The sequence below is a fragment of the Rattus rattus genome, chromosome 9 (assembly GCF_011064425.1).
Source record: "Rattus rattus isolate New Zealand chromosome 9, Rrattus_CSIRO_v1, whole genome shotgun sequence".
NCBI classification, from domain to species: Eukaryota; Metazoa; Chordata; class Mammalia; order Rodentia; family Muridae; genus Rattus; species Rattus rattus.
The window spans coordinates 17,407,375-17,420,213 of record NC_046162.1 but is presented as its reverse complement, the minus strand read 5'-3'; the positions used below and the strand labels follow the sequence as shown (position 1 = coordinate 17,420,213).

At 47.7% G+C, this 12,839-nt stretch overlaps 1 long non-coding RNA gene across 1 annotated transcript; it reads right to left on the bottom strand.

Moving 5' to 3' along the window:
• Positions 1-8,606: 8,606 nt before the first annotated feature.
• Positions 8,607-11,693, bottom strand: LOC116909979. The gene is made up of 2 exons (XR_004389120.1): positions 11,643-11,693; positions 8,607-8,877 (listed from the first exon to the last, which is right to left on the bottom strand). It is a non-coding gene; the product is annotated as an uncharacterized LOC116909979 (long non-coding RNA).
• Between the last annotated feature and the right edge of the window lie 1,146 nt (positions 11,694-12,839).

The window sequence follows — 12,839 nt, the reverse complement described above, 5'->3', positions numbered from 1 at the left end:
ATTTTGTGAAGGTAAAAAGTCAGAATTTGTGTAGCCCGAGGATGCTGAGTATTTGACTCCACACGGAAATGGACTATCCTTTCGATAAACAGCTGAGGTAAGAATACTACGAATTGGGCTCCTTGCTTTGCTCTACAGAATGGTTGGTTCATCCCCAGTACTGAAGGCTGATGCTGGGGCGTCACGGGGGGCTGTCACTGAGTCGCTGTCTTCTTCTTGTCTTTGTCTTCGGTGTTGTAACAGAAAAAAGAGGCAAGTGAACACTGCAAGCTTTTAGTTTTGCTGTGAGGACGACCTGCTGCTGGCAAAGCTGCCTGATGCACTGCTTGTCACCTGTAGCTTCCAGCTTCCCTTCTGTACAGCCCTAAGGGTAGCCCCATGAGCCTTGCTTTCTCATTTATCTGTGACAGCAGAAACTCGAACTTCCTGCCTGCAAGATTTCTTACTCCCTTCCCAAGACTGTGATTATGCGAGGACGCCCAGCAGAGGTGATCTCTGCAAGGGTAATTCTAGTTTCCAGTCGGTCACGTAATCACATGAACCCTCCAAAGCAGACCCCTTTCTCCCAGAAGACAAGAAAGGAAGTACGGGGTTCAAGACGTGAGGGAGGTTTAATGTGCTATTGTTAGACTGCAGATGGAGGGGGGCCACAAAAAGAAGGTGTGTGAGGAGCGGCCTCTGGGAGCCTAGAACAACCCAGATGACACCAGGAAAACAGGGAGCTCGGGTCTTCAACTGTGAGGACACGAACTCCACCACAGCTTCAGTGAGCTCAGAAGCAGTGAGTTCATTACCCAGACTGCACACTGGCTGGTTCCGGTTTTTTTGTGATGTCCAAAGCAGGGAAAACTATGCCTGAAGGCTTCTTTTTTGTTCTTGGTGGTAATGGTGGTTGGTTGGTTTGCGTAGCCCAGGCCAGTCTTGAACTGTCTGATTAACTGAGGACGACTTACAATTTATAACCCTCCTGCCTCGACCTCCCGGATTACAGGCATCTGCTACTGCGCTCAATGCAGGACTAAGCCTTAAGCCCAGGGTTCTTTGCATACTAGGTGAGCATTCACCAACTGGGTTACATCCCTAGCCCCACGCCTGCATTTCTGACCTCCAGAACCTTGACGTAATACGTGGATGCCTTCTTTTAAGTTGCCGTGGATGCCTTCTTTTAAGTTGCCGAGCTTGTGGCATTTTGTAAGGCAGCAACTGGGCCAGAAAACTGACTGGGTTAGAAAGACAGCTTGAGGAAAGCAAGTGTCCACGGTCGCCTGTGTTTCCTCACGCTTCCACCTCCACCAGACAGCGTCCCCGCCCTACAGCTTCTGAGGATCACCCCGCCTCCGCCTGTCTTCTAAATCAGTGATTCTCTACCACACCCTTGGTCCTCTGCAAAAGCTGCCTGCAGCCGGGATTCCCCCGAGCCTCCAGCCATCACTGTAACCTTCCTTTTAAGAATTACTAACTCAGGGGGCTGGGGATTTAGCTCAGTGGTAGAGCGCTTGCCTAGCAAGCGTAAGGCCCTGGGTTCGGTCCCCAGCTCTGAAAAAAAGAAAAAAGAAAAAAAAATTGCTAATTCAGAAGCCTAGCATCCTTTATCTTATTCCCCAAAGCACCCAGAACAGAGTCAAACACACAATAAATACAAGTCTTTGTTAACAAAATCATTTCCTTTCTGCTCCAGTGACCAGGGGGCCTACGAAGGTGTTCGTAAACTGTCTGGTTATGGGCACACTGTCTGCTTCACGGCCACTGGAATCAACAAACCTAATAACACTCATATTCTGAAGCAGGCCAGTCATCCTTATGCACGAGTCAGGCCTCCATTTCTCGGAATCATGTCCTGGTCTTTCATGTTAATTTACAAGTAGGATTCGCAAACACAGAGGAAATGAGAAAGGGGCAATGAGGAGGTCTCACGAAACGCAATGCCCGTATTTTGTTGAACAAAATTCTTATCTGGGATACCCATCACGTCCAGGTACCAAGCTCTACCCTGGAGATAGAGAAATAGAATGGTGTGGTTCTTGCACTTGGCCGGCGATCCCATCATGCCCCAGCACAGAGGCGGGCAAACCTCTGACTGTTTAGGAGCCAGGGAAACGGAAGGCAACAGACTCGGTTTTCTGCAGGCAGGCAGTGGGTGGAGCTCCTTTTACATTCTAGCTTGCCCCAAGATTCTGGGTCTGTCTTCTGTGCCCCACCCTGGGCTCCAATAACACGCACATGATGTCACTGTCTAGATGTGCAACCGTCTTGGCAAAGCCCTGGAGCAGAGATTCAAAGCTAAGCCTATAGCGTTTGTACCGACGCCGACAGTCCGTAGGCTGTCACATTGTCTCATTGGATCCTCCCAGTAGCCCTACAGGTGGGTGGGACAGATACCATTATCTCTGAGTTACAGGTAGGGAAACTAGGCTCAGAGCGGAAGGGCAGCAAAGTAAAACACAACAATATGCACTCTTTGGGCCAGCAAGATGGCTCAGCGGGTAAAGGCCTTTACCACCAAGCCACACACACACACACACACACACACACACACACACACACACACACACACACACACACGATCTAGATGCTGGAATAATGACTCAGTGATTCAGAACACGCACTGCTCTTCAGAGGACCTAAGTTCAATTCCCAGCACCCACATCAGGCAGCTCACAATCACCTGTAACTCCAGCTCCAGAAAGAACTGAGGGCATCTGCACCAAGCTATACCCCAGAGACAGACAAAAATTAAGCTGGTGTGGTCCTTAGGCTTGGACTGTACAAATGTGCACAAAATCAAACATAACGTTAAAGAATATGCCAGACATGGTGGTACACACCTTTAATCCTGGCACTTGGGAGGCATGGGCAGGAAGATCTCCGTGAGTTCAAGGCCAGCCTGGTCTACATGCTGAGTTAAAGGACAGTTAGTAGTTCCAGCTACATAGAGAAATCCTATCTCAACGAAACAAAACAAAACAAATGTAAGCTTTTAAAAAATGCTCTTCTCTGAGTACTATTTTGGATCTATCCTTTGGAAATAAATAGGGACTCAATTATTCTAGGCAGATATTAGGGGCTAGTGTGTGAGGGCTTTCTTTACAGAAAGGAGGGGCTGAGAATGTGGGGACACAGTGACCCCAGGCTTGTTTAGTAGGAGACATGAAGAGGTCTTTGCCTAAAAAAGTAAGGCTTTGTATCCTAAAGAGTTTACTTTTTTCTTAGTTGGTCTACATACCATCAGGTTAGGGAGGCACCCTTGATGTCACCAAAGAGCCATCAGAACTTAACCCCGGTTCTCTGACTCCATGCAGTAAGGAAAAGCCTTCTGGCCTCTCATACCCCATTTTGTTCCTTTGGTCCCGAGGGGCAAGACCTAGAGGAACTGGGTGGAACACTCGTCCCATGTTTATATAAACCCTGCTTTGAATCCCTTCAATTTCATCTCTCTGTATCTTGGGGTTTGTTGTTGTTTATGAGACTGGGAATCAAACCTATTGCCTAAATTCTATAGCCAAGTGCTCTGCTGTTGTTGTTAAATTATTAAAAATAAGGCAGTCCTTTTACCCGCTCTAGGTCCAGCACCGTAGCACCCCAAGATCTGATATCTTTTTTCTTTTCTTTTCTTCTTTTTTTTTTTGGAGCTGGGGACCGAACCCAGGGCCTTACGCTTGCTAGGCAAGCGCTCTACCACTGAGCTAAATCCCCAACCCCCTGATAGATATCTTAATCTCAGTCAGCAAAGCCTCTCACCCGCTTTCCTCTATCCCATATCGCACTGCCAATGGCTTCTCTCTGAGCCTGGCAACAATCTCTCTACCCTATCTAGTTCCCAAGGCAGGCTGCCACCATGCCAGACGTACACGTGTCTCCAGCCACCACATACTCTCTTGAATTCAATTAAATCGCTACAAGAAAGAACACACAACACAATAACCTCTGATCCAATTGATAAGATATAATTGCCCACTTAAACATACAAAGTCATGTACACATCCATCCCTTAAGAATATTCATAACAGGGGTTGGGGATTTAGCTCAGTGGTAGAGCGCTTGCCTAAGAAGCGCAAGGCCCTGGGTTCGGGCCCCAGGGCCCCAGCTCCGAAAAAAAAAAAAAAAAAAAAAAAAAAAAAAGAATATTCATAACAACCTGTAAATACACAGAGTGGAATCTTAACGTCAGCCTCCATGCTCTCTCCGCGGCTACTCTCAAGTCTCTCCTTGTCTCTTCCTCCTTTCCATTCCAGTCTTCTCCCCTTCCCCAAAACTTTTCTCCCACCCATCCTTCCTTCTTGTCCAATGACAGGCCTAGTTCTATCCTGTATCCACATCACCTGTATGACATCCCGCACTCTGCCACCAAACTAAGTCCCCAACCACTCTTTATGTGTCCTGCTGGAAACTGGACCCAGAAAACAGGAGCAGTCCATTCTGATTTTAGTACTAATCTTATAGAACCAATTTTATATAGCTGAAGTGCCAGGGAGAATGAAATCTGTTTAACTATTTTCATCCATTAAGCAAACAATTTCTGAGTGAAGATCCACTCCAGTCTAGCCTCCTCAGTTAGAGAAAGCAATCAGACCATGTGCCCTGCTAACAACTACCTCACCACCCAATGGAATCGGTGAAATCACAAACACGATCAAGCAAAGAAGACATCACCCATCCCGGAGTGAGAGGGACAAATCTTCATGGAAAACAGAACAAAACAAAACAAAACAAAAAACAAAACAGAGGCGTTTGGTCTGAACCTTGAAGGATGGATGGGAAAGCTTGGTTTCTAGGGAATGCAGACTAAGAAAACCAGGTGAATGCAGGGCCACAGCCCCATGGAGACCAGGTAGAGTGCTGCTACAACTAGTTGGATCTGGCTCAGACCTCTGAGGTTGATTTCAGTAGATCCAACTTGCAACTTGAGGAGACCGAAAGGTCTAACCCCTTTCTTCTTCTTTCTCAGGGTCTGTGGTAATTATAGTCTGTTCCACTCATGCCCAACTGTCTACTTTTCTGTGCTTTAATTGGTTTTCATGGTGTTGATGTTCCCAACTAGAATAAAATAATAATAGTGTCTCCTGGTTGCTTGAAAACATAGCCAAGGGGTGTCTATATCTTACCCTAGCTATGCACTAGAGTGTCAATCGTTAAATTAACCATGTGTTCTATTTTCCTCCCTGTTGCTATGATAAAGCATTCTAACCAAAAGCAACTTGGGGGAGAAAAATATTTATTTCATCATATGTGTCCAGGTCATGGTAGATCTGCAAGGGAAATCAGGATAGGAACTTGAGGGAGAACTCCTGGAGAAATGCTGCGTGCTGGCTTTTGCCTTCTTATATAGCCTAAGACCGCCTACAGCAAGATGGCACCGCCCACAGTGGGCTTGGCTCCTACATCAATTAACAATCAAGACAATCCCCTGCACATGCCCACAAGCCAAGCCAATCTAGGCAATTTCCCAATCTAAGCTTTCCTCTCAGACAGCTCTAGACTGTGTCAAATTGATAATTAAGGCTAAATTGAACACCATAGGTAGCAGGAAACTACTTGATTGACAGCTAAAGTCTGTTGATCCAAGCATCATTAGATGACAGCTTCATGAACAAATAGAACAAGCAAGGGGAACATGTGTGACCCCAGCACGTGTGACCCCAGCACGTGTGACCCCAGCATGTGTAACCCCAGCATGTGTGACCCCAGCCAAGAGGTACTGAGAAGCTGTGTGCTTTTGATTTTCTGATTACACTTTATATAACTGATCTAAATTTAAACCAAGGTACTCAGACATGTTTGGTCACCATATAGGGCTGTCCTGAATTTCACCGTCCCATCTCTCTTAAGACTGAGATCCCAAATTTGGTTATTAATCCAGTGTTCTTGAGTTCCTGCTTGTCGGGCATCTTACAACGAGACCAGTGTCTAGTCCTTCCTTTTGGAAAGAACAAGGACAGCAGCAATCTCATGACCAACCCAGAGTCCCGGTTCCAATGCCAGGCAACAGAGTCAGCAGAAGAGGCTAGCAATGGTTTCCTGATTGATTCCCAAGGATTCTCTGAAGTGTTGGTAAATAGAACAGGGAAATGCAATAGGTTCAAAATCCTAACAGGACACAGACCCCCGTGATTGTTCTTGAAGTCATGATAGTCAGCCAAGGCTACATTAGGAAGGGGCACATAAACAAACAAACAAACACCCAGAGGCAGTTGAATCAGGAGCACAGAATATTGGTTTTAGATAATCCTGTGTGCTCCACTCTTCTAGCCCTCAAATTTTCTTTTCTGTCATATTCTATCTATCTATCTATCTATCTATCTATCTATCTATCTATCATTGTTGACTCTTCCAATTCATTCCCTGCATTTCTGTCATGGGGCTCTCTCTACAACACAGTTTCATTAACCGTGAGAACTAGGCAGCGTGAGGTGCACCTGCAATCCCAGGTCAGGAGGCCAAGGGAGAAAGGGTGCAAGGCCAACATAGACAATTTAGTAAGATCTTATCTCGATTTCTTCTGAAAAGGGGAGAGAGGCCTCATGATATATCTCAGTGAGCAGAGTCCTTGTATAGCATGCAAATGCCCAGCACTAAAAGCGTCAATACTAATAATACTAATATTAATAAAGCAGTTCAAGTCCGTCCTGTGCCCTCAGGAAAAGGTCCCAAATCTGCATAGCCTACAAAGGCCTTTTCCTACTAGATCCCGATAGATCTTCAAGTCTCATCTGCTTTCACCCTCCTCTCCTCCACATTCCACTGGCATAGTAGTACCCAACATTCCCTAGAGGCAAACTGTTCTTAGGGCCTAACTCAAGTGTCCTCTCCTCTGTTAAATTCTATCTCACCTGCTCATTTCCACCCTGGGAAGGCGGACTTAGTCTCTCCTGTGCTACTAAAAGAGTCTTAGCATTTTATTCATTACTATAGCTCATACGTAGAGACTTGGGACACCATTGTGGATGGGAAGAGGAGAGGTATTCACTTCATGTAACCCTTCTACCCTTGGCACAATGGGACTGGAGGTAATTTTAAGAAAGAGATAGAGGGGGGTTGGGGATTTAGCTCAGTGGTAGAGCACTTGCCTAGCAAGCGCAAGGCCCTGGGTTCGGTCCCCAGCTCCGAAAAAAAGAAAAAAGAAAAAGAAAAAGAAAAAAAAAAAAAGAAAGAGATAGAAACAAAGAGTTAGTGTCCTTCCTTTACAGAGACAGTTACCTCCTGGCAGAGCCCAAGTAAGAGTCTAAGTCCAGAAATGGAACTCCTTTCTACCGTAGCTGTCTAACCACATGGCCCTCGCTAGCCTGGACTCTGACCCACCAGCACAGGGACATCTGTGGTCTTGCAGGATCCCAAGCTGCTATCTCTAAGGAGAGCCTCCTCTGCCTCTCTAGAGAACTGTTTTGATTCCCAAAGGCTTTGAGCCGAGCTGTAGGCGGTGACAAGGCAGGTGACTCACCCCAGCCCACACCCGTTCTCTGCTGAAGGGGCCCAGCATCTGTCTGTCTTGGGAATTGGATATTCTGAATCAACTCAAGCCACAGAGAAGGCGCAGTTATGGGCAAGACCTACGTCACCCTGCAGTGATAAAAATCAAGAGTGATGTTTTTGCTGTCTGGACAAACATAAAGGAGATAGCCTCGGAAAAGCTACAGTGTATACTTCAGGGTGAACGGTTACAACTAGCAGGCTGTTGGGGCCTCTCTGGAGAGGAAGCAGGCAGTCTGTTCTTCCCTGCTGGCTAACTGGTGTCTCTTCATTCCTCCAAATCTAAAGTTCTCAATAAAAGTACAAGGGACTTCTTCCCCTCCTTCACCCTCGGCTCTACCAAGGCATTCACTTTACAGCGGAATGCTGTTTTAAACAAAGTTACGTTAAGGGAAACATCTTCACTTTGTAAATTCTGAATTCCTGAGTTAAAAAAAAAAAGAGGAAGAGGAGGACAGCCCTGGTTGCTGTTCCAGAGGTCCTGAGTTCAAATTCCAGCAACCACGTGGTGGCTCACAACCATCTGTAATGGGATCTGATGCCCTCTTCTGGTGTGGCTGAAGACAGAGTACTTATATACATACAAATAAATAAATATTTTTAAAGACTCAGATCAAAAAAAAAAAGGGAAGGAAAGAAGGAAGGAAGGAAGGAAGAAAGGAAGGAAGGAAGGAAGGAAGGAAGGAAGGGAAAGGACTCCACTCCTGGGTGTGGTAGAAGGGAAGTTTATTGCAGGTATGTGGGAGAGTGTAGGCAGAGCCGGAGACGACTGAGAGTCCAGAGTGAACAAGACTGAGCTTGGCCACGTGGGGAAAGGGGGAGGGTCTGGAAGGGAGAGAGAGAGAGAGAGAGAGAGAGAGAGAGAGAGAGAGAGAGAGAGAGAGAGAGAGAACACCAAGGTGCATTAGCCAGGAGGGCAGCAAAGGTACAAAAGGGGCAAGTATACAAAACTGCTGTATTACTTAGGGAAGAGCAACCCAACCCCATGGGCTGCAGCGTTCAGGGTAGGGGGTGGAACATGCCAGCTATGGCCTGTTACAGGTTGGGCCTGAGGGATGCTGGGGGAGCCTGGCAGTCGGATCTGCTTTGATATGTTAAGTTGACACCTCAGCGCTTTGTCAGGGGTTTGAAACTTAACACTGTCCACCATAAAAGGCTGAACGCATTTATTCCCTGGTGCTTTACAAAGTGTGAGATCCTCTATTAGGAACAGGAGCCATCCACTAACAAACAGTACATTCCCTACTTCAGCCCGACCAAGAAAATAAGTTGCATATCCATATTGCTGTAACAGAAGGAAAATGCAGTCCGTGTAGGGAAGGTTTACAAAAGCTGAGCTCTTGACACTGCAAGCCCGTCGCGTGGAAGGTGTCGACTGTGCTGAGTTTTGAAGAACTGGTTAGCTGAGACAGCCTGTAAACAAAGACACCGCTGAAACCGGTGGGATAGACGACATACAGACATTAGGCAAACCCACAAACAAGGTTCAACAGCATGTGCGTTACTCCCAAGACTCCCGGGACACCAACAACCATACAAGGAAAAGGTTCCAGTAGCCAGAGTACAAAATGAAACCAAACTCTAGCAACAGGGCTTGTTCTGAATGAAAAGTGAATCAGGATGAGCCTTGAAGGAGAAGGAGATCAATGCTGGCTTTACTCTTAACATCGTGGTTTTCAAATATTTCTATAATGGACTCATAGGTTGTGCCAGAGGGGGATGAGGGGAGGGAAATGGGAAAGAGTAGGAGGAGGGAGGAGGGGCAGGAAGAAGAGGGTGAGGAAGGAGGAGAAGGTAGTAGTTGTCAAGTATCCCGGGTATGAATTCCGAGAGCAGGAATCAAGAGGAGTTAAAGGGAGGGAAGAGGGGTGGGGGTTAAAATGTAAAAGTCTTAAATTTAAATTTAATAAGAATGTTCTACAGGCAAGGGCTGGCAAGATGGATGGCTTAGCAGTCAGGAGCAGTTACAGCTCCTGCTGAGCAGCTCCCAGCTCCTGTAATTCCATCTCCGAAGGACCCGACGCCCTCTTCTGAGTGTATCTGCACGTATACGCACACAGATACGGACAAACGGTACGCACGTAAATAGAAACATTTAAGTATAAATATTTTGCAAGTTCTCTAAACAAAGACCCAACTTTCTGCATAATGGGCTGCTATGGAAGTGCAGTGTGGGGCTTATAGAGCACAAACTCTGTAACTTCCTCTGGTGAGGGCTTAGATTGGGTAGGGGAAGGGTTAACGAAGCCTCTGGGAAAGAAGAGGTCACTAAAGATTCTGAAGAAGCCTGGGAGGAAGAGCTCCATGATTTTAAAGCTCTCGACTCCACAGCACCCCATTTTAGGGGTGCTGGTGAAACTACCCACCAAACTGGTTGCTGCTTATCCCTGGAGAACTCAGTGTTCCTCCAGCAGCACCAGAAGTGCAATTAGCAGAACTGAGCTTGTGGGTGGAACATGGAGTAGGAGAGGCAGCACCCTGGGTCCCTGCCCAGACTGTGGAGGATCTCAGGAATCAGGAGGTGGGTAAAGATGGCTCCAGACAGAAGGGTTTTTCAATTCCAAAAGCTCTCTGACACTAGGGAAACCAAACAGAAATCCAGGATACTTGTTCAGATTCCCAAGCCTGCTCTTTTAACCTGAAGATAGCCTATTCAAGCCGTCAGGGGAGATGCCAACGCCCATGGGGCTTCGTGCAGATGTCCTGTGGCTGCTCCAAGACAAGTCCCAAGACAAGCGAAAATCCTTTGGTGAGCCCTGCCACATGTAATGTGTCTGTCTGGTTCTCCACAGACTTGCACAGGGAAGCCACACTTGTCTCGTGCTGGGGAGATCCCTGCCTTCTAGCCCTGAATGAGCTTACCCTGAACCCTGATGGAAGATACACGTTGCTCTGAACTCAGATCCCTGTCACGGGGCTTGTTCCAAACAGTGTCTAATAATTTTATTTTCTGACGAGGACGTCTGTAGGGGAGGGAACCTCACACCTGGTAATCAAGGACTCTGCCCATATTCCAAGGCTTATGGCTCTTTAATTTGTTTTTTGGTTTCTTTACCTATTTATTTTGAAACGGGGTCTCTATGTAGTCAACCTGTCTTGGAACTCGCTGTGTATACTGACTGGCCTCAGACTCACAAAACTCGGCCTGATTCTGCCTTCTCTTCCTTTAATTCTACGGCTAAAGGCAGGGCTACCACAGCCAGCAGTGGCTTCTTAAGGACACTACTACAGAATCTCTTAAGTCCTTTCAGCTCCTAAAATTGATGATTTGGAGGACAGCCAACCACAATATTACCGCTGGTATCCTATAGCTGCCATTTTCATCTCTCTCACTAGGGGTGGGGGAGGGGGAAGTATCTCCCCCCCCCCCGCCGCCCCCATACTAAAGTCAGGGTACTGGACGCAGGGTGGACGCTTTTCTGATTTTGGTTTGGTTTGCCTTTTTGAGAAGGGGCTTCTCTGTAGGGTCTGCTTTGTAGACCAGGCTGGCCCGTACTCACCACCTGCCTCTCAAGTGCTGGGATTAAAGACATGAGCCACCACTCTAGGCTACAGCTTTGTGGCTACAGACAGAGGAGGTCAGCTTAAATTTCAAGCTCCTAGGATCATCTCTTAAAAGCCTCACTTCCTGTTTTTGCTGGGGGCTGGCCCAGGAGAAAATAGCCCTCTAATAACAGCAAGCACCAAATTCTCTGTGATGTACTTTCCACAGCACAAGGCCTCTGTGGGTCCTGAATCAGAACTCTGCAGGTCCCCTCAGGGCTTCGAAGTAGTCAGTACCACAGCTTCCGAAGGGCAGAGCCTCACCAACAATGGCCTTCAGGACACAACCTTGTCCCCTGGTTAACTGGGCGGGCTGCGGGCTCCTAGGTGTTCCCTGGCTGGAGGATGAGGGTGACCGCCTGGAAGGACGCAAGAGGATTTTTATTGACTGGGGATGTCCGGGAGCTGGGACTTTTTATAGTGTTTTGGGGGAGCAGAAGCAGGCAATTTTCAGGGATGTGGGTGGCATGCAACTACCTGCCTATTTTGGCTATAATCAAAACAGTGAGTTAGCGTCCCACTCAGGACTCTCCCCTGCCAGATGCAAGACAAAGCTAGTTTCTGCACTTTGGCTTTTCTGGACACGAAATGGGAGTTGAAGGGATCTTGCACCCGGACGCCCAGTTCCCGCCTACCCGAGACTCAGTGGAGCCTCCAGGAAGCTCCGCAACCCGCTTCCACGTCTGCGCACGCGCTCTGTCAGCACGGGCAGTGTCAAGAGTTAACCGCTAGGGGGCGCGACGGAGCAATGCTGCTTTGCGCATGCGCACCAAGACTGCTGTCTTGCGAACTTAGTTTCCTGCGCGTGGTGTTTAGCTTGCAACCTGCTCTGTGGCTGATGCCTGTAGGGCCAGGGCCGAGTGACTGCCCCGTAGGTGGTGAGCCCCACATCAGGAAGACAATGAGTGAAAGAAGCCTGGCTTGAGAGACTAGCCACGTTCATGAGGAGCCCTACTTCCCCCCACCTTCAGGACCCGGGTTCAGAGCTGGCCTCACCTTCCTCATTAAGATCAGGAGGCGAACCTGGGAAGATGGCCAAGGCCAGGTACAGCCACAGAGTTTCTGGCTGTTTTAGAGGAACCAGCCTTAGCTACAGAAAGGATGCCAACTGCAACCCGTGCATTCCACAAGTGCGTCTCTCCCTGCCCTGTCCACCTGTGGCCGTGCAGAATCGGGAGGTGGAGGACCAATAGCAGTCCTGTATTTTCACAGGGACGCAGGGGCAGGAACACATTCATAATATCACACCCTTGCCTTCGCACACACTGCCCCCTGTTAGCTGGCTTCGTGAGGTGGACTATCCCAAAATGTCACAGGGAACCAGAGACCGGTCTGGATTGGGCTTCCTTAGTGCCTACGTGGAAACAAGGTCCAACCCGGGCATACAGAGTCAGGTTGATGGACTGAGCTTTTCCTCCAGGTCCTTAGTTATTAGCAGTGGGACAGAGTTAAGAGAAAACAGACTCCATTACATCCTAACCAACAGGTCCAGGAGCAAGCAGGAAACTCCCGCTGGATCTTCTGTTTCTTCATACTGTTCTCTGCCCAAGAACTTTAAGTGACCTAGACTCCCTGGACTTTTTCATTTAAAGCCCAGTTTCCTCTCCTTGATTGATCTGTCCTTTATACATCTCTGCCACAGAAGCGTTCACCTTGCTGTGAGTACAAACCCTCACCTTCCCCGGGATCCCGTCCTACAATCCTGTCCAGTCATCAAAGAGTAGCTGAAGTTGCTCTCCCCCTATGAAGCTGGTCTCCATTGCTGGTATTCTAGAGAAGAGTCCTGATTTTTTTTTTCTTTTTTTTTTTTTTTTTCGAGCTGGGGAGTCCTG